The 18,895-nt window shown below is 54.8% G+C and overlaps 1 protein-coding gene across 1 annotated transcript in view; it reads left to right on the top strand.

The window, feature by feature from the left end:
* Positions 1–18,046: 18,046 nt before the first annotated feature.
* The window catches only part of FAM163B (family with sequence similarity 163 member B), a 28,762-nt gene continuing 27,913 nt past the window's right edge, over positions 18,047–18,895 (top strand). The window contains exon 1 of the mRNA XM_019728957.2: positions 18,047–18,340. The gene's annotated coding sequence lies outside the window, so the exon portion shown is untranslated. The remainder of the gene's footprint in view (positions 18,341–18,895) is intronic.

The raw sequence follows: 18,895 nt of genomic DNA, 5'->3' as shown, positions 1-18,895 counted from the left end.
GAGCCATTAGCCATTGATATAACTGCCAGGGCTATGTTGGTGAGTTGGTTGGCAGAGAAGCAGATGGCAGGTTGCGGATCGTGTTGCTCCTGCTTCCTGTGTCTCCAACCCAGATGCCAGTGAGACTATAGTGGTATGACTCCCCTATCTATGGCTGTGTGGGTGTTCCTTTTTGGCCTCACGATATCTTGTGTTCTTGTGTGGGGAGCGGGAGCTGGACCCTGCATGACACGTGTTTACCCAGACACACAGGGCCAAGCAAGTGAGAGCTAAACGCATAAACCACTGGGTTATAGGGTATGTCACTCGCTGTCATGGAACTGACACCAAAATGGCTGCTTTCCCCGGGCCAGGGGCTGTCCGCCCCGTCCATCGCTGGGCCCCATTCCCAGCACAGTGACACAGAACTGGAGGGAGACAAAGTGTGGTGGAATGAGTGAATGAAGGAATGAACGAATGAGAGGGGGTGTGGCCCCACGGGGCGCCATCCTGGGCCTGGGGAAGATGTGGAAAGATCATGGGCCACAGAAGCAGTTCCTGTGGGGCTGGCACTAGTGAGAAATTGCAGCCCGGGAGGATGAAAGGGGCTTAGGTAGGACGTGGAAGGACAGTGTTCTGATGGTTGGGGGAGCCCAGGGGGGCGGGCTGCAGGATCCACCCCAAAGGCTTCTAAGCAAAGCCACCGGATCAGACTGGTCCAGGCCTTGGGAAAGCGGAGGCCAGGCTTCCAAGGCCTCACCCGAAAGGGAGCCGCCCTCATTCTCCAGATTCTTTCCAGAACCTCCTCATCTGTGCTACAAGCAGGCATCTGGCATTTGAGGTCAAGCTGCACCCTGGACATGCAACCCCGTCCCTGCCCCAGGACCAAGGAGCAGCCAGGAGAAGGGCCGAGACAGAGCCTCTCCCTGGGTGTGTACCCGAGCTGCTGGTGCACATGGCGACAAAAGCCAGCAGGTGCAAAGCCTTCCTCGGTGGCTCTGGCTACAAGACAGGCATCTAGTGAGATCCCCCTTCATTATGTACCTTCTGGGGGTGTCAGCACTCGGTTCGAATCCTGCTAGGTCCCATCTGGCCATTCGAGGACACTTTTGCACCCAGATCCTCGCCCCATGTGGAACCAGAGCAGTTAGATGACAATAGTTTGTCCCCTGGCTCCCTCAGCCCAGTAGTTCTGGGGAGCGAAAGAGGCAGTGAGGCCTGGGAGCACGGGCCAGGGTGGGGGTCCGGAGCCCTGATGCAGCTGACCTCTGGCAGCTGAGCCCGCCCCTGGCCTCCACTCCCCTCTGGGTACGGGGTCAGCAGTCGCTCAGAGCACCGAGGAGGGGGCCTGTGCGGCTCTCAGGAGCCAGCAGAGTGCTACGTAATCCACGTTTATTTTTAACAGGATTCAAAAGACACTCTGCAGGTCAGAACTGGGCTGGAACGCTGCTTTCCACTCGCATCTCACAAAACTGACTCCGCTGACTTCAGAAATCATTCCGGAATACTAGTAATTAACAGGAGATGGGAAGTATGGCCACATCCAGCCCTTCACCTGCTGTTTCATTTCTCCCCCGTTGGCCTTGGGTTCCCGGGTCTGTGACTTTCCTCAGGCGCCAGGAGGTGGAGCCTCAGAGAGGTCAAGCACGTGCCTGAGGTCAAGGGGGCTCTTAGCTGGGGTGCAGTGGATGCTGCTCTCGGAGGTGGTCAAGGTCAGGGAAATTCCACTGGAGTCAGGAGGAAGGGACGCTCGGGTGAAAACTGCAACCAGGAAGAAAAGCCACGGAGTCTCCCCCTCGGCCGGGTGGGAGAGTCTTAGTCCAATCGATGGCCTTGGCACAATGTGCATTAATGGATTTTAAAAACAAGCAATCTGACCTGGGGTACGGAAGCAGCGCTCAGCTATCCTGCTCTGGTCACATCCAGTGAGACACCTGCCTGTCCCAGGCGCCCTCTGGACACTACAAGTGCTGAGCCAGCCAGCCCTCCTTGTGTGCCCTCGGGGTGGGGGTGCTCTGGCCCCCTCCCCCCAGCTCTGCTCTGGTGCAAGTTGCACTCCAAAGGCAGGGTGGGGGTGGTACCCGGATGCGTCATCACCACCCCGTCAGGAAATAAACACTGTTCACGGCTCAGTGCCTGGCTCTCCTCCAAGGCACTTCGACGGCTGACCTCATTTGGAACCAATTTCAGCGTTTTAATAAGCCCTTTGCTTTTCCGCATCTCTCTGGAGCTGTCATCCTTTGCACACTGTAATCCCCCACTGCTTTCGCCACGTGAGGCCAGCTCCACTGACTCCCCACCCCCTGGACTGGAGCAGGTGGGGGGTGCTGAAGCCTGGTCAGTGACCTAAGCCAGAGAGCTCCCCAGTGACCACAGGGCAACTGCAGCAGTGCCCTCTCTATCTAGGGTACTCCTTGTGGCAGGAAAAATCCAGCATTCACCTGATGGACGCAGGAAAATGGGCTGTGAGGGACTGACTGGGGGCTATTGAGAGATGGAGACCCACCTCCGGGTGACATGTCTTCCTGGGGAGCTCAGGGAAGTTCCCTCACATCCACCCATGTCCTGAGCATGGTTGGTTGTGACATAAAGGTTTAAGAAACACACCCTCCCTGGTATTCTCCTCACCCAGAGCAGGTTCTCCCAAGGATGAGGCTGCACCCACTCCCTCCAGTGTCTGCTCACCAGTGCAGGTGGTCCTGAGATTAGAAAGACACACCCAAGGCCCAGGGCACCGATGGGGTGGCCACTGCACGAGGCCGGGGCACACAGGAGCCCAGGGCACCCTGGGCATCTCAGCTCCTCCCCCACTGGCTCCCTGACTGGCTGTAGGGCCAGGGCCCACACTGGCCTCAGAGCTGATTGCCAAGGACGAGAGGATGCTGAGCCCAGGAGAGGCTGGCATCGTGGGCCCGGGAGTGACAACTTGTGAGAACACACCTCAGCAGATTCAGGGCCCAAGGTGGATGTTGGAGCACCCAGTCAGCTCCTCGGGTGGCCAGGCCACCCGGCATGATGCAGAGCAGCCTGGCTGTGAGGCCCCCACTGTCACTGACCTCAGGGCCCTGGGCATGGCCTCAGTCCCTTCTGTAGGATGGGGTCAGTGAAGGGGGATGGAGGGCGGACGGAATTCCAAAGGCCTCCCCCCAGGCACATCCTCAGAACACATGTATACACACCCACACACCCAGGGCTCGGGTCCAAGGAATCTTACAAAGAAGCGTCCTCTCAGTCCTGCTCTGTTGCCTCTGTAAGGACGAGGAAACATCCTCTTTCCTGGGTTTGGGGTGCCATTGCTCGATTTTTGTGTCTTTAGCTTTGCCAGAAAAATGGCCGGTCATCAGGCAGTAGCCCCAGACTACACACCACCCCAGAGAGGCCTGGAGCTCCGTACCTCACTTTCCCCATCTGTAGAATGGGAGCCGTGCACATCAGGGTCAGCGCTCAGTGACTGGTTCTGTCCTCCATAGACTCAGCTGGGACATCAGCAGGGGGGCCTGGGCCCCGTGTGGTCCGCTCTGGCTACTGCTTCCAGCACACGAGGCTGTCCCTCTCGCCTCCGACCTGCCCTCCGGCAGCCTGAGCCACCGCTTCTTGGGGCCCAAACTCAGACGAGACGAGAAGCCCAGTCGGCTCACAGGACAGCATGCATGTCACCCAGAAATCAGTCCACCCACTGTTGGCCCAGAGCCGGCCAGTCCAGTCAGATGACAGCTGTCGCTCTGGGGTGGTCCTGGCCCTGAGTCCAGCATGACCCCTCTGCGCAGGTCCCGCCCACCCAGCTCTGACGTGACGATGCACACGTCACGGGGTGCTCTCCAGCATCTGGCCGCGTAGCCCCCCCACTCATAGTCCTCTCAGAGGCCACAACCACCACCATTTCCCAGGTGAGGACCTCCAGACTCTCAGCAACAGACAAGGCCACATACACAGTGGGTGGTAAACCTGGAGGGGGAGTGTGGGGTGAGCCTGCAGGGGAGGAGTAGGAGAGGAAGCCTGGCCTGCTGCCCACACGACGGCCTCGGAGCACGCGGACCGCAAGCCGCGGTCGACTGGCTGAGCTGCTCCTCTGATGAGCAGCCCCCAGACCCCTGCTGCAGCTCAGGGGCCACACCGCCCCACCCCCTAAAGCTCGGGGCTGCCATACTGCAAGTGATACCAACAACTGCTGCCAGCAGCTGCCGAGTGTCGTGGACCAGGCTGGTGCCACCCAGCCCAAGATCCTGTGACTTGTCCCCACTCCTTAAGCTGCAGCCAAGAGAAGGTGACTTGAGCCCCAAGGTGGGAGCAGCCCCGAGCCCACCCACCCCCATGCCCGCTTTGGGGCAGGGTGGCTTTGGAGAGCAGGCCCCACAGATGCTCCAAGGCAGCGCCTGGCCAGCCAGCGCGGCTCCCTCCTGACCTCGGTGCCAAACGCCATCTGAGGTCCCACTTGGGGCACAGATGACACAGAGCAGCTGTGTCTGCATCTGATAGTGCTGGGGACACGGCAAGGGAGCGCTGTCCCCTGACATTTAGATCATTGTCACCAGCAGCTCATGGCTCTTCCCCTGTGAGAGTGACAGAGGCGGAAAGACCAGGGCACATTCCTTGCCCTCTCTGTGCCTTGTTCCCTCACCTCGCAGGGGGAGAGAGAACCACCCTCACAGGTGGGGTGGGGGCTTGGGGCAGCGCCCCCACTTGGACGGGGCTCCTCAGGGCTGCCTGGATGGTATTACCATTAAAATGAGAACGTGCCCGAAACGTGTGACACGGAAAGTGAACGTCCCCAGAATCCCATCCTCAAAAAATAACCACTATTAAGAGCTCAGTGCATAGTCTTTCAGAATTTCTTTTCAGTATTTAAAATATTTTTAAAATTTTATTCATTATTTATCATTTATGAGTTTATTATGTTTATTGCATAACAAAATTTACCAAACTAACCATTTTTAAGTGTACAGTTCAGTGACATTAGGTGCATTTCCGTTGTCGTGCGGCCACCACCTCCATCATTTCCAGGATTTTCTCATCTTCCCAAACTGACACTCTGTCCTCATTGAACACTCACTCCCACCCCACCCAGCTCCATCCCCCCCCAACATCTACTTCCTGTCTCTCAATCTGACTCCTCTGGGGACCCCCTGTGAGTGGGTCCTGCAGGGTTTGTCCTGGGACTGGCTCGGTTCACTGAGCACAGTGTCCTCAGGGTCCGTCCACGTGGTAGCGGGTGTCAGGACCTCCCTCCTTTCAGGGCTGTGACATTCCACTGTGTGGAGGGACCCCGTTTGGTGTATCCACCCGTCTGTTGATGGACGCTTGGGTTGTGAATATCCTGCTATGAACGCGGGAGCACAGATATCTGCTGAAGTCCTTGTTTTCAATTGTCTTGGGTTTGCTCCCAGACGTGGAACTGCTAGATCCTGTGGTACTTCTGTGTTTGATTTCTCCAGAAACCGTGACTGTTCCCATGGTGCGCGGGACACTGCTTCCCCACGGCCTCTCCACACCGTTTTGGACGTGGACTCATTATCGGCACACCCAGCTCTACCTCGCTCCTTGGATAACTCTTGATGTCCCACTGCGTGACTGTACTCTAACTTAGTAACCTGCTCCCTGTTGGTAAATGCTTGGGTTGTTTGCTTTTTAATTTAAACTCATAGGGACAGTGGTGCAATGAATGTCCATGCATGTCTGTCCTTGCACACTTGTGCCCAGGATTCTTTGGAAGTGGAACTGTGGTGCCAAAGGTACTTGGGCTTCCTGACGGAGGTCACGTCCAAGGTTTAAAGGCCTTCATCAAGGAGAGCATTTGGCCACTGGTCATTCATCCCCCACGAAGGACAAGACTGCCTCCCCAGAACAAATCGTTTCTTACAGGCGAGTACGTTTCCACCTTGTTGACGGGCCAGATTCACTATTGGACCAGGCAGCTGCCCTCCAGGTGTAATCAGAGGCATCACATCCATACACACAAATCAAATAAAGCCCAGGGCTCACCATCTGCTTTGCAAAGATGAGACTTGGGAAACGAGCAGGTCTCCACGCCCAGGGGCCTCTGACATTCACACAGTAAGAAGGCGGCAGTGATCTGTACGCCCTGATCCAATTGTCCCCCCTGCTGATCAAGTTATGGACAGACTTGCCCAACAACACACTGGGGAAAAGGCGAATTAAACCGACTGGGACAGAGACCATCTGCCACACGTAGGAGGTGAGGAGGTGGTGGCGTGAGCTGGGGCGGGAGTGGATGGGGACATCCTTCTGCGTGGCACTTAGTCAATATCTAGAGGGACAGCGTGTCTTGATAGGGCTGGCTTTATGCTGGGGTTCATGGCCAAAGGCCTGCTTCATCCCTGGTCTGTTTCATTCAGGTCTGCATGATGGGATGCTGAGGCCACTGTGGTCACTGCTGAGGGGTCCAGGCCCATTCCAGGGGCCTGTAGAGGAGCACATCTTGTGGTGTCCCTGGGGCCAGTCTCCTGTCTAGTCCACTGACGTGATACCCCCCACACACCGTGACTGCGGTCCTCTCTGTCTCAGCGTGGAACGGAGTCTTTCTAACCCAAACCAACCATCTTCCCCACATTTGGAGAAACAGAAGCTTCAGGAGGACACCTTGAGGGGCAGAGGGCAACTCCAGGTAAGCCGGCATCCCCACACGGGAGTAGATGTCACCGTCCCTAGCTCAGAGAAGGGCCCTGCAAGTCATCGGTTACTTTTGTGGTTCCAGCACTTTGATTACTTTCTGCTGTGTGGTCTCAGGACGTCACGTAGGTGCAAATTTTAGTCTCATGCAGAGTATCCTCCAGCATGAAGGGACACTGCTGTCCTGGTCACTGGTGCTTGGTCGGTATGCAGCCCTGTGGAAGCCTCCCCTGCCCTGGAGAAGGCCCGTTGGGTGTCCAGGTCTCCTCACGGCTGTTTAGTAACATGTTGAGGCTTCAGTTAAATGGGAAACCAAGCAGTTAAATGGGAAACCCCACCACCAAATCTAACCGAGTAACAGAAAAAAACGTTTTAAGAAAAGAAATTCATAACGGAATTGGTTTAAAAAAATGAAACAGAGTCTTTTCAGGGGATCAGAATCCTGTAGGAAGCACAGAAAAATGCAAAGAAACAAAATTAGAGACCACATTCCAGAAGGTTCTCAGAGAGGACTGCAGAAGCACCTCGAGACCCCCACGTTCAGAGCCACGAGCTAGGGAGCAGGGGCAGGTGGGCAGTGGGCAGGTGGTTCCTTGGGCTGTTGCATCAGAACCAGCTACGTGACTGTTCACTCCTTTCCTGCCGTGTTGGGCAGCAGAAGCCCTCGAGCCTCTAGATTAAAGCCGAGAGTGGTCACCACGTAGGACAGTGACCAGGGGACTCTGACATCGATGAAAGATAGGGACCCCCAAGCTAAGGGAACAATTTCCCACCCACCTCTTCTGCATGCACGGACCTCCTCATCTTCCATCAGAGGCTCAGAAACAGACGCAGAGCAGCAGGGACCTTTACTGAACAGCGAGTGTGATGCGAAACAGACACCCTGCCCACGTGAACAAGCACAGGAAGGAAAGCAACCCCATAGCAGAGAGCCATCGCCTCACAAACAGAAACTCTGACACCCAGGGACGCAGCATTGATTGAATCAACAGAGGGAGACTTTAAAAATAAGTATAATTACTATCTTTATAGAGATAAGAGGGGTTATCATGTTCACGAGGCAAGAATGGGCTTTTATATAAAAGAACTAATTAGAGAGCTCGGGAATTTAAAATAGAAGGGCTGAAAAGCCAAAAGGAGACATCTGAGGAGCAAGCGAGTGAGCTGGAAGATCAGGCCAGGCGCTGCTCGAAGAATTTGTCTTAAAGGGCAAAGTGATGGGAAATACAAGGGAAGAGGGGGTGGTTTGCGGGTAGCCCCAAATGCCCACAGCCATCTGATGGATTTTGCAAAGTACAGGAGACAGGCTGGAGGGAAGAAAATGGCCAAATGTCCCAGAGCCACATAAAGACACCACCTGCAGCCTCAAAGACCTCATTCGTCAAGTGCCAAGCAGAGCAAGTCACCACAGCCCACTCCAGACACGTGGTGGCATGTTTCCAGATCACCAGGAAGAGTGAAGGGGCTTCCAAGGAGAGCAAGGGAGAATGAGAGAGCAAGAACCTGAGAGCCAAAGAGTGAAAAGGAGTAAGGGCGAGAGAGACAGGTTTCCAGGGGAGGAATATGAACTGGATCGATGGCAGGTTTCCTAGTAATGACACAAAATGACAGGAGACATGGATCTCTCCTTCCAAATTCTGAAAGAAGATGTTATAAATCTACCATCCCAGACCGAGCATTCTGGTTTGAGCACAAAATAAGAACACTCTAACCTGCAAGGACTCAGAAATTTTACCACCACCCCCTTTCTGAAAGAGTTACCCAAGGGTGTAGTCCAACAAAACAAAAACCTTACCCGAAGAAAGAAGAGGACAGGGGACAGAACAAATGATGGGGAGATAAAAATCTAGTAGAACACAAAGTGAAGTCCAGGTAATTTTGTTATCAGGAATGGGATCTAATGTCATCTTTGTATTATGAAATATTTCAAACATGAGAAAAATACGGAGAATGATATTGCAAATATTCGTGTGCTTTACGTATCTTTAATAGGTGCTTTACATCTATTAGCTCATTTATTTTTTACCCCAATCCTACGGGCAGTATTAATCCTATGAGCAATAATAATTGGCCCGTTTTACAGGTGAAGAAGCTGAGGCACAGAGCGGACAAGCAACTTTTCCAAGGGGACATAGCTAGGGACTGGCAGAGCTGGGATTTGAACCCAAGGGCAGTCTGCTCTACTTCCCCAGGTGTCGTTTCTTCAAAGGACTCTATAATTCAACTCAATCTGGATTAAAGCCCCCAAAGGGTTCACAGCCTCACACGCGGATTATACAGATCATTACGATGAGGAAACAACTCAAGGAAATTTTGACAGCAGGATAAAAGAACACTGAGAGGCGTTTCGCCCTTCCAGGTAACTGCTGTAAAAGGTGTGTCTGTCACCTGCCTGAGAAGGGATAGGCAAGTAGAGAGACAGGACAGCAAAGGTCTGGAAAGAGCCCTGTGCATATGGAAAGTGACTCATGATTGAATGCGATTTCCACCTCAGTAGTGAATGAATGGGTGACGACTAGATGTTCATGTACAAAACAGAAAGAAAAAAGAGGTAGGCCTCTAACTGATACCGACAAAAGTCCTAGATGGGTCAAAAACTAAACATAAAAATCAAAACTGCACAAATTGTAAGAAAAATATTGTCTACTTTTATCCTCCTCTCAGAAGCCCAGAAGGGAAAGACTGTCACATCTGCTGCATGAAAACTGCCAGCCTCAGCACGAGGGCAGACCCCAAACAAGGTGAAGATGGACACCAACCTGGGAAGAAACACGTGTAACCCCTAAAACAGACGAAGGATTCACACCTGGAATATGTAAAGAGTGACTACCTATCGACGGGAAGACACAAAGGCTCAGAAATGGAAAAAATGGGCACATGATATGAGCAGATGCAGGAGAGGCATCTGAGCCTCAGCAGGCACAGGCAGAGTCAACGAAGGAGACAGTTTTCCACTGACAAATCGGAAGAAATTGCACAGATTGACGACATCCAGTGTTGGTGAGGACGCTGGGAGATGGTCCCTGCTCAGCGTGGTTGGAAGGAGGACACATCAGGCAGGGTCCCTGAGGGAGAATGACAGGTCACGTGGGTTAGGATGCTCAGGGGCCGTTTAACAAAGTGGGCACTGTGAGGTAAGCCACAAGGTGAGGGGCAGGGAGCAGGTGCGGTTCCCACTTGCAGGCCTGGAGGGACGAGGAGACAGCTGGTCAGAGGAGCTGGGACGTGGATGGAGAGATACACCGCCACCTGGCATGGTCCTACAGAGTGGGGCCCAGGGTATAGACACCCCTACCACTCTCCCCTTCAGCCTGCACTCACCTCTGGTGGGGGCCCCCTTGGCCACACCCGTGGGAGACTGGAAGGCACAGGAGCCTGTGTTGACATCCGTAGAGAAGCAGCCACCATTCCCTTCTAGCACATGGCTTTCTCGCCCACTCTCACAGGCTGCACGCCACCACACGTAAAAGGGGCTGGAGGGGTGGGGGTCCTGGTGCCAGGTTTCACGAGGGAGAACTGACAGTCAGCCCAAGCAAGACCCACTCCAGCCTGAGCCCTGACCCCAGCTCACGGGGTGGGAGCCCCCTGGGAGGGCCCACAATGGAGGGAGGACTTCGTAGCAGCAGAGGCCGGTTCCCAGCTCCTCCGAGGGGAGCACATCTGTCTCATAAACCCGACAGGGTCTCAGAGCTGCCAAGTCTCCCGTGTGAAACACAGGCCACTGTTCCATTTGCTTTGTGCAGGTCTAACTGCCCTGAACTTCTCATCAAAACAAGACAGAGCAAAAGCAAATGAAAACGATGCAGGGGGAGAGGCCAGCGAGCATCGGGAAGGCAGCAGTGTCCTGGGTGATTGTAGTTTTTTCTTTTTTTCTAAAGATTTTATTGGGGAAGGGGAACAGGACTTTATTAGGGAACAGTGTGTCAATCTTAGTTGTGGAGGGTGCCATTCAGCTTCAAGTTGTTGTCCTTTCAGTCTTAGTTGTGGAGGGCGCAGCTCAGCTCCAGGTCCAGTTACTGTTGTTAGTTGCAGGGGGCGCTGCCCACCATCCCTTGCGGGAGTCGAACCGGCAACCTTGTGGTTGAGAGGATGCGCTCCAACCAACTGAGCCATCTGGGAGGCAGCTCAGCTCAAGGTGCCGTGTTCAATCTTAGTTGCAGGGGGTGGAGCCCACCATCCCTTGCGGGACTCAAGGAATTGAACTGGCAACCTTGTGGTTGAGAGCCCACTGGCCCATGTGGGAATCGAACCGGCAGCCTTCGGAGTTAGGAGCATGGAGCTCTAACAGCCTGAGCCACCAGGCTGGCCCTGTGATTGTAGTTTTGTAACAAGGACAGTGGTCTGCGCGTCCCTTCCCCAATGGAGGAGCCATCCTGCACCCCAGGCTTTGAGAAGGGGGCATGGAAGGTGAAGTGGGGACAGGAACCACCAACAGAGACAGCTGTCTCCCTTCTGTAATGTGCCAACCCCATTTCGGGGTGACAGTGGGTCAGTGATGAGACCAAGGACGGCGGTGGGGGGCACGTGGAGGGCAGGTTCCCTGGCTGGACCTTCTCGCTGCCACGTTTCCTGCTGGGATTCTGTAGCATAGAGACCGGCCTGGGCTGGAAGCCCTCCAAGCCCTGGTTTGGAGACACATAGCCGCTCCATTTCAGTGCAGCATGCTAATGCACCTCCAGATGTTCTCCCCAAAGCCTCGGGTGCCAGCTGCTCCCCACCCCCATTCTCCTGGGCCAGAGCGTTGCCAAGGAAAAGACTGAGAACACAAAGGACTTTCCATAGCCCAGGGGAGGAGAGAAGACCTGCTGGGCGGGCCCAGAACGGGTACACCCCGAGTCCATGGGGTGATAAGTGAGCACATGCCACAGGCTGGGGGCTGAGGGCGGAATGCCAGCTCTCCTCCAGGCTCCCTCAGCGGCAAGGAGGCTGTCTGGACTAGGCCCCTCCCTACCCACCCATCCATTCAGGATGGATGGAGATGGCAGGACTGGGCTCCAGAGACCAGCACCCAGGCCCCGGGCTGGAACACTGGGAGGGAGAGGTGTGACTTGGAGCCCAGCCCAGGCTTTGTTTCCAAGGAAGCCACAGCCTTTTCCTCCAGCTCCTGCTGCTCATGGAGCCTCCAGGCTGGGTCGGGGCCAGCTGAGCCTGGGCAAGCCTGAGGGTCACCTCACCCTCTCGCTATGAGCTAAGCAGATCTGCATAGCTCAGAACTGCACCCGGGAGACTGAGGTTTGGAGAGGCCGAGTGAAGGGCTTGTGTCCACCCACCTAGTAAGAAGGAGCTGGGTTAGAGGGAGCCCCACTCTGTCCACCTCCAAGCCCCCGTCTTCCCACCACCCTGGCCCAGAGCGGCACGGGGCTTTGTTTGGCCAGCCCAGAATGTGGGCCAGACCCTGGGTGGGCATGGGAGGTGGCAGCAGATCCATTAGAGCGTCAGTTCTGAGAGCGCAACGCTGGGCCTGACCTATTCACCCCTGCACCCCAGCACACAGTAGGTGCTCAATAAATGAGTCAGTCTGACCCGGCACCTCGGTTTTAGGTGCTCATGCTCAAATAGAGTTAAACAATGACAGAAAAGGTGACATTAGAATTTTAATAAAAGTACTATGTGAACACAGAAAACACCTTTGAACCCCCCAACTTCCTGGAGGCTGCAACATTCGAGCTGGGTCTTGAAGAGTGCATAGGAGTTCGTCAGATGGTGACAGGCAGAAAGGGTGTCTTGGACCAGAGGCATGGAAGTAACATTGTGCATGGAAATGGCCAGTCCTGGGATGTGGCTGGGGTAAGGCCTGGGGAGGGGTGATAGGACCAGCCTGCACTGACAGCTGAGGCTGCCCTCCACCCTGGTGGTTGAAGGGGACAGCCAAGGAGCTCCTGCAGGGGAGGGCTCGCTGGCATCTGTGGCTGAGTGAGAGGTCCTGACATGTGTGGGATGGAGTGGGGTGGGGGAAGGCTCCAGTTATGGTTCTTGAGTGGTCCAACTGTCCCCGGGGTAGATGGGTTCAAACACGCTCTGCCCTTCCTGCCTGGGGAGCCCAGTGGTGAGGGAAAGCCTCTGGGCCAGGAGTCACCAGAGTGGCTCATTAACTCTGCCTCCTGGCCAGTCACTGCCCCTCACTGCCTTAGTTCCCTCATCAGTCCAGCAGGAAGAGGCATGGCGGCCCGTGGTCTCAGAGTGGGATGTCAGGAGTAGAAGGAAGCTTTGCTTCTGACCACGCCTAGTCTGGGTGGCTAGGACCAGCAGTGAGCCTCAGGCAAATGCTTCCTAATACCAAGTTCCTTTATTCATTCAACAAACAGCTGCGGTGTCCATGCATATCTCCCCATTTTACCATGTGGAGACTGCCTCGGGCCATCAGGAGTTGTTTGCCCGAGTACAGACCCATATATAGCTGATACCCCAGGCCATCCAGATGGGTGGGGGAGGCAGGGGCAAGGCCAGGGCAGGAGGGAGCCTTGGCTCCCCTCACCGCACCCTGTACCCTTCCATCTGTAACTGGCCCCATCCTTGGTCTGCCATGCTCCTTGCAGCTTCCCCAGTGTTTTTTAACCCCGCCGTCCCTCTCTTTCTCTCCTAAACCCTCCCTCCTCCTCACCCCCAGTCCAAATCTGCCAGGGCAGCAGCGTAGGTGGCAGTGATGGATTCTGACAAGAGAACAAGGGCCAAGTCCGTGTTTTCCTTCTTTGTGCCCCAGAGAGGGTCATATGCTCCTTGGGCGGCAGAGCTGCGCACGGCACCTCGCACACTGTCCGAGAGAAGGAACTGCTCTTTCTCCGTTGCAATGAGAGGGTTCCAGCTTCCCACAGCATCTTATTGTCCTGTCATGATGTTTGCCAGTGTCAGTCACAGAGGGCACTCCAGCTTCATCCTGGGTTAATAGAAGCAGACAGGCTTTGGAGAGATTGCTTTAATTTTAGGTTTCCATACGCCAGTAAGCAATCTCTTATTTTTATCCCCTACTTTTTGGCAGGATGGACTGAAGGCCACGCAGCAGCATAGGACATGCTCAGAGTGGACTTTGGAGTCAGATGGGCCCTGGCCATGGCGTAGCCTCGGGCACGCCATTCACTTTCTCCAAGTCTCAGTTTCTTTACTGTAAAATGGGTACAATAAAAGAATAGTTTCTCGTTTCACTCAGCTGTGAAGAGAGCGTAATGGTAGTAAGCAGGCAAGAGGTGTCAACTCCTGCTCAGGTCCAGTTCCACCCATTCAGGGGACCCTGTGTCATCAAGCGTGGAAACCCCACCTGCCCCTGAGCTCCCACGTAACAGGGGCTTTTGCCTTTGTCTCTGCACCCAGAGTGCGTGGCATGTGAATGAATGAATGAATGAATGAATGGCCTGGATTTGCTCAAGCTGTGGGAAGTGGCTTGGCTGGGAGAGTGAAGGTCAGATCATGAGTGCTTTGTGAACACTTCTCCAGAGAAACAAATCCTGGAAAGGGATCTGTAGCCGCCCCCTCCCTCTCCGCCACCCTGGCAGGACTCACAGAAGCCCTGAGGGACCCTTAACTGACCTGAGCTCCGCACTTGGCGCCATCTCCTCCTCCAGCACCCTGGAAGAGTCCTAAAGAATGAACGTATCAAGCTGTCACGACGTTTTAAGATGTTGCAGTAATTAAAAACCACCAGTGATGTCTGTTCCAGCAGACGAGGCTGTCTTTTCAAACCAGGGCAATGGAAACACCTCACACACCACGTGTGCGCCCGAACACTCACAGGCATGGACACCCACTCCCATTCCCTTGCAGGGAGGGAGTGCGGTTGTCCAATCCTCTCGCTCTCGCTCTCTCGCACACTTCCATGCCTTGTTACTCTCCTGGTCACGTCCAACAGACACCCAATCCGAAAGCCCTTGATCTGGGATGTGAGACATTCTGCTCGTCTTGCAATATTAGAAACCAAAATAATAATTTATCTACTCTCTAAATGAGCTTGACCTGGATGGATTATTTGATGTCCATGGGGCCCAGTCAGTCAACAGCAGAACCCCTCAGGAGTGCAGACTGGGAAAAGGAAACAATTGAAATAACAAAGATTAATTTATTAATTGCCTGAAGGCATGGGTAGTTCCCATAAGCAGGTGCTGGTGGAACCAGCGGTGACCCAGTGACAATTTGGGGAAAGAAGAACTTGGAAGACGCACATCTTTTGGCGCCATGAACTCCGCCAGGCAGCTGAAACGGGAGGCAGGGGTCCCCACTCTGACCGGCCATCAGCTTCTCTTCTGAGATCTTGTGGACGTCCAAGACTGGAAGGGCTCCCCGGGCCAGCTTGTCTCTGCTGTGAGTGAATGGCCAGCGCTGCTTGGACACGTCTGGAGATGGTGAACTGAACCCCTCCTGAGAGTTCCCAGAAAGAGAATTGGAAAGGCTCGCGGCCTTTCTTCTCCCATCCTGGAAGAAGCTGCTCCTCAAACACTGAGCTGCCCTGCCTCTCTGCTGGATGAGACTCAGGTGGGAAACAGCCGCTGGGTCCTGAGAAATAGCCTTTGCTCCTGAGATCCTGGTTCCCTCCACCTGAGTGTGTATGTGACTGTGTGGGGTGTGGCTGTGACAGTTGTGGACCCCATAATCACCAGTATTACTTTTCCTGTACATCAGTGTGTGTGTAGGGAGCACATCCAGTTGCAGAGCCCTAGAGAGAAACAGACACTGGTCAAGCCTCGGTCCCTCCCCTGCGGGCTACCCACACTTGCCCCCAAGAAACATATGGACATCAAGGTCCTGTCTTCATAGCATTAGCTGCTCCTACTAATGCCCCATTCGCCCTGAGTGAAAAACCAACCCTTGTAAACTGTCACACATGTTCCAATGTGTTGGGGTTTTTCAACCAACTTGGCCATCTATTGGATTTGAGTTATGTCCATGACACCCTGCGTTGTGGCGGGTGCTGCGATGGGGACACAGTAGCCCCTGTAGACTGCAGTGACCAGGTGACTGAGAAGCACGTTGTGACGGAAGGCACGCGTGGGGAGGCGTGGAGCCGTCCTCCCTCCCCCAGGCCCGTTTTCGGCCACGCTGAACAACTGTGTGTAACTTGAATCTTTTTTTGCATGCACCATGGGAACTTGCTATTTAAGGAAACCTGATGGTGAGTTGTTTCTATAAAATCAGACCAGTGACTCCTCACTTTCCTCTTATTTTTATTTTTGGAAGTGGGGGTTTTGCTTAAAACCATCACGCAAAGAATGATTTTGGTAGTGACCACTAGGCACCGTTAACCAAATAAAATCCATTCAGTGCAGCCACCTCCTTGCTGGCTGTGTGGCCCAAGGCTAAGCCACTCACCCCTCCACAAAAGGAAGGTAAGAAAGCCCTCTACCTTACATGCTGGGGGGATATTCAGTCCCGGTTTCAATGAAATGGGCTCAGATGGCATCATCATTAGTGCCAGGAGCCCGCCTCCCTGCACAGCACAGGAAAGAAACCCCGTCGTATTTCAGGGGGTCTTCAACTGCCCAGACCCACGGCTGCAAAATTCCACAGTGCGTGAGTGAGAAGCAGACAGGAGAAGAACTGGAAGGGCATTGAAACTGGTTGGTAAAGAGGGTTTGGCATTGATGCTCCTTTTAAAATTCTTGGCACACATTTGCCAGGATCTAAGCAATCCTGAAATTAAAATTTAAAAAAAGTTGCTCAGTTGTCATAATGGGGATTTTGACTGAAAATGTTGATTTAAAGGATTTCTGTGCTGACTACTAGGGTCTGATTGGCTGGCTTGCATCTCTCTCCTGGATTTCACGTTGGCTCCCTCTCTCTCTCTCTCTCTCCTTATATGGAATTTCTATTAATGTTTTCATCCTTTTTCCTAGCTTGGGGAGAATGTGGAAAATCTGGATGGAAGGAGGGTGTTAGGAGCTCATGTTTGGGAGTCAGTCCAACCAACTCTGGCATGCTGCTCTTAAGCCCACATCTTCCCCTGCAAAACTCCAATAACAATAGCACCTGTCTCGTCAATTGCTGAGCGGACTCAATGAGATAATGAAGGCAACAGGTTCAGCCTTGTGTCTGGAACATATTAAGCACATAATGAGTGATGCTTATCATGAGATAAGTGCCTGGTGGAAGCAGGGACTGCACACAGTTAATGAATCAAGCACAGTCACTGGTCCCTTAGGAAATGAGGCAGGTGATGTTTAATTATGCTGCTTGGAAGGGACAGAGATACACACGGAGGCAGGCACCAGCTCTTGCCATTAGTTATGAGGAATGAGGCACTTGCCAGGGTCAATATGACTTGAATAACTCTGGGGAACTAGGCATTGACCCTTGCTAGGGGACCCAGCAGGGGGAGGCAGCTGGCTGGACACTTAGCGTCTGTGTGTTTGGCTTGTAAGCCCTCACCGTCTTGGCCCTTTGGTGTGGCTCTGAGCAAGCTGCTTACCCTTCTGTCTCCAGCCCACCTGTAAGGTGGGAATGCACTCCAAGCAGGTCACTTCATCCCCTCTGTCTTTCCTCAGTATTCTCATCTCCAGAATGGGGGTGAAGCAAAAGGGTTTTCCTACCATGAACTGGCTTCTTACAGAGACTTTATGGGTCAATAACGCCAACATTCATTAGCCCTTTCAAGGCACCAGACACGGTTCTTAGTGCTTTGCATATTCTAGCTCAAAGCCTTTTAAATCCAAGACCTCTCTCAGGCCAGGGTCCCTGTGGCTGCAGCCTGCTCTCGAGTTTCTGCAGAGACAGGGATCACTCACTGCATCCTGGGTCACTCCTTCCAGGTGGAAGGACCTTACGTTGAAAACTTCTCCCTGGTACCCAGCGCGAATCTGCCTCGCTTTAACTTCCAGTCTTAACTCTGCGCTTTGGGGTCCCAAGGAAGCAGTCTGCTCCCTTCCCCATGGATGCCCTGAGAGACCCCCAAGGCAGCTGCCATGCCCTAAACCCCCACCAGCCCAGAGCAGAACAAGCACTGCCCTTTGTCTACTTGCTCTGTGGTTGCTAACAAGAGAATGGAAGCAAATGACGATAGAGGCGAGCATTTAGTAAGCACGCCTTGTGGGCCAGGCTCCTGGATGTCGTTGAATTTCGTTCTCAGACCAACCTTACAGGCTCTGCTACGGCCCATTTTGAAGGTGAGAACCAGAAACTCCTCGAGTGAGGGACTTGCCCCAAGGTCGCACTGTGGATAAGCAGCGGCAGCTTCAGCCTGACTCCAAATCCCAACGCTGTGGAATTGGGAGCGCCAGGGAAGCAGGCAAAGAGCAACCGGAGCCCCGCAGGGTTCTGGTGCGGTGGGGAGTCCCCAGGCGGGCGGGAGGTCGCGCAGCCTCAGCCCAGAGCGGACGAGTCGTCAGCACCAGGGACAGCTCCCGGGGCCTCTCCCCGCAGCCCCCGACGACGGCGCGCGCAGGGCCGCCGGCGCGCGCTCCCCGCCCGGCTCGGGCGCGCTGCTCCTCCCCGCCAGCGCGCGCGCCCCGCGCCCGGGACTAGGTTGGAGCCGCGCGCGTGCCGCTCGCAGGGAGCCATCCTGGCGGTCCCGAGCCGCGGCCGCAGCCGGAGCTAAGAGGCTCCCGCCTGGGCACGCAGTCGCCACGCGCCGGCCTCCGGGGCCTCTCCAGCGCCCGCTTTGCCCGCCTGCCCGGCCCCAGCAGGCACCGCAGCGGTGGCCTGGGTATGAGTGGCCGTTACTAGCTGCGCGCTGCCTCAGACGGACACCGGACCGCCCCGTCACGTGCGTCCAAGTCCTCGGCGGGCCGGGGCACCGCCGTTCCCATGGTTCAAGGTAAGGGCCCGAGCGGGCGCGCGAGTCACGGGGGTGAGGGCAGAGGTCGCAGGCGGGAAGCTCCGACTGGGTGCCCATCTCGTTTGGGGCGTCCACAGCAGCCTGTCCCGGCAGCGTTGCACTGAGAGGTGCCTGGCCAGCGTCACCCGTCCCATGTCCGGCCTCCTCAAAGTGCAGCCCTGTCAAGGAGGCTGTGGACAGAGACGCAGGTGAGCAGCGAGGGCCTGAGGGAGAGGCAGGGTCACCCATTGTGCCAAGGGAAATTGGGGAGGGAAAGTTTCAGAGAGGAGCCTGGCCCTCATTCTCTCTGCTGCCAGGAGCTGGGACCATTTACTGAGACTTGCCTTCTGCCAGACGCTGTGCTGGGCTCTGGACCTGCGTAATCACTCATTCAGTTGGCTGGATGCCCATGAGAAAGGGGGCATTGGCCCTACTTGACAGATGAGGAAACTGAGGCTCAGGGAAGTTTGGTCACTTGTCCAAGGTCACAGACGTAAGTGGTAGAGCTGGCCTCCGACACGCCATCCTCTGCACCCACCACCCACCTTGTGCCTG

Source organism: Rhinolophus sinicus, linkage group LG04 (genome assembly GCF_036562045.2).
Source record: "Rhinolophus sinicus isolate RSC01 linkage group LG04, ASM3656204v1, whole genome shotgun sequence".
In the NCBI taxonomy this organism is placed as follows: Eukaryota; Metazoa; Chordata; class Mammalia; order Chiroptera; family Rhinolophidae; genus Rhinolophus; species Rhinolophus sinicus.
Note: the sequence above shows the minus strand (reverse complement) of the source record. Positions and strands in the feature narration are given on the sequence as shown.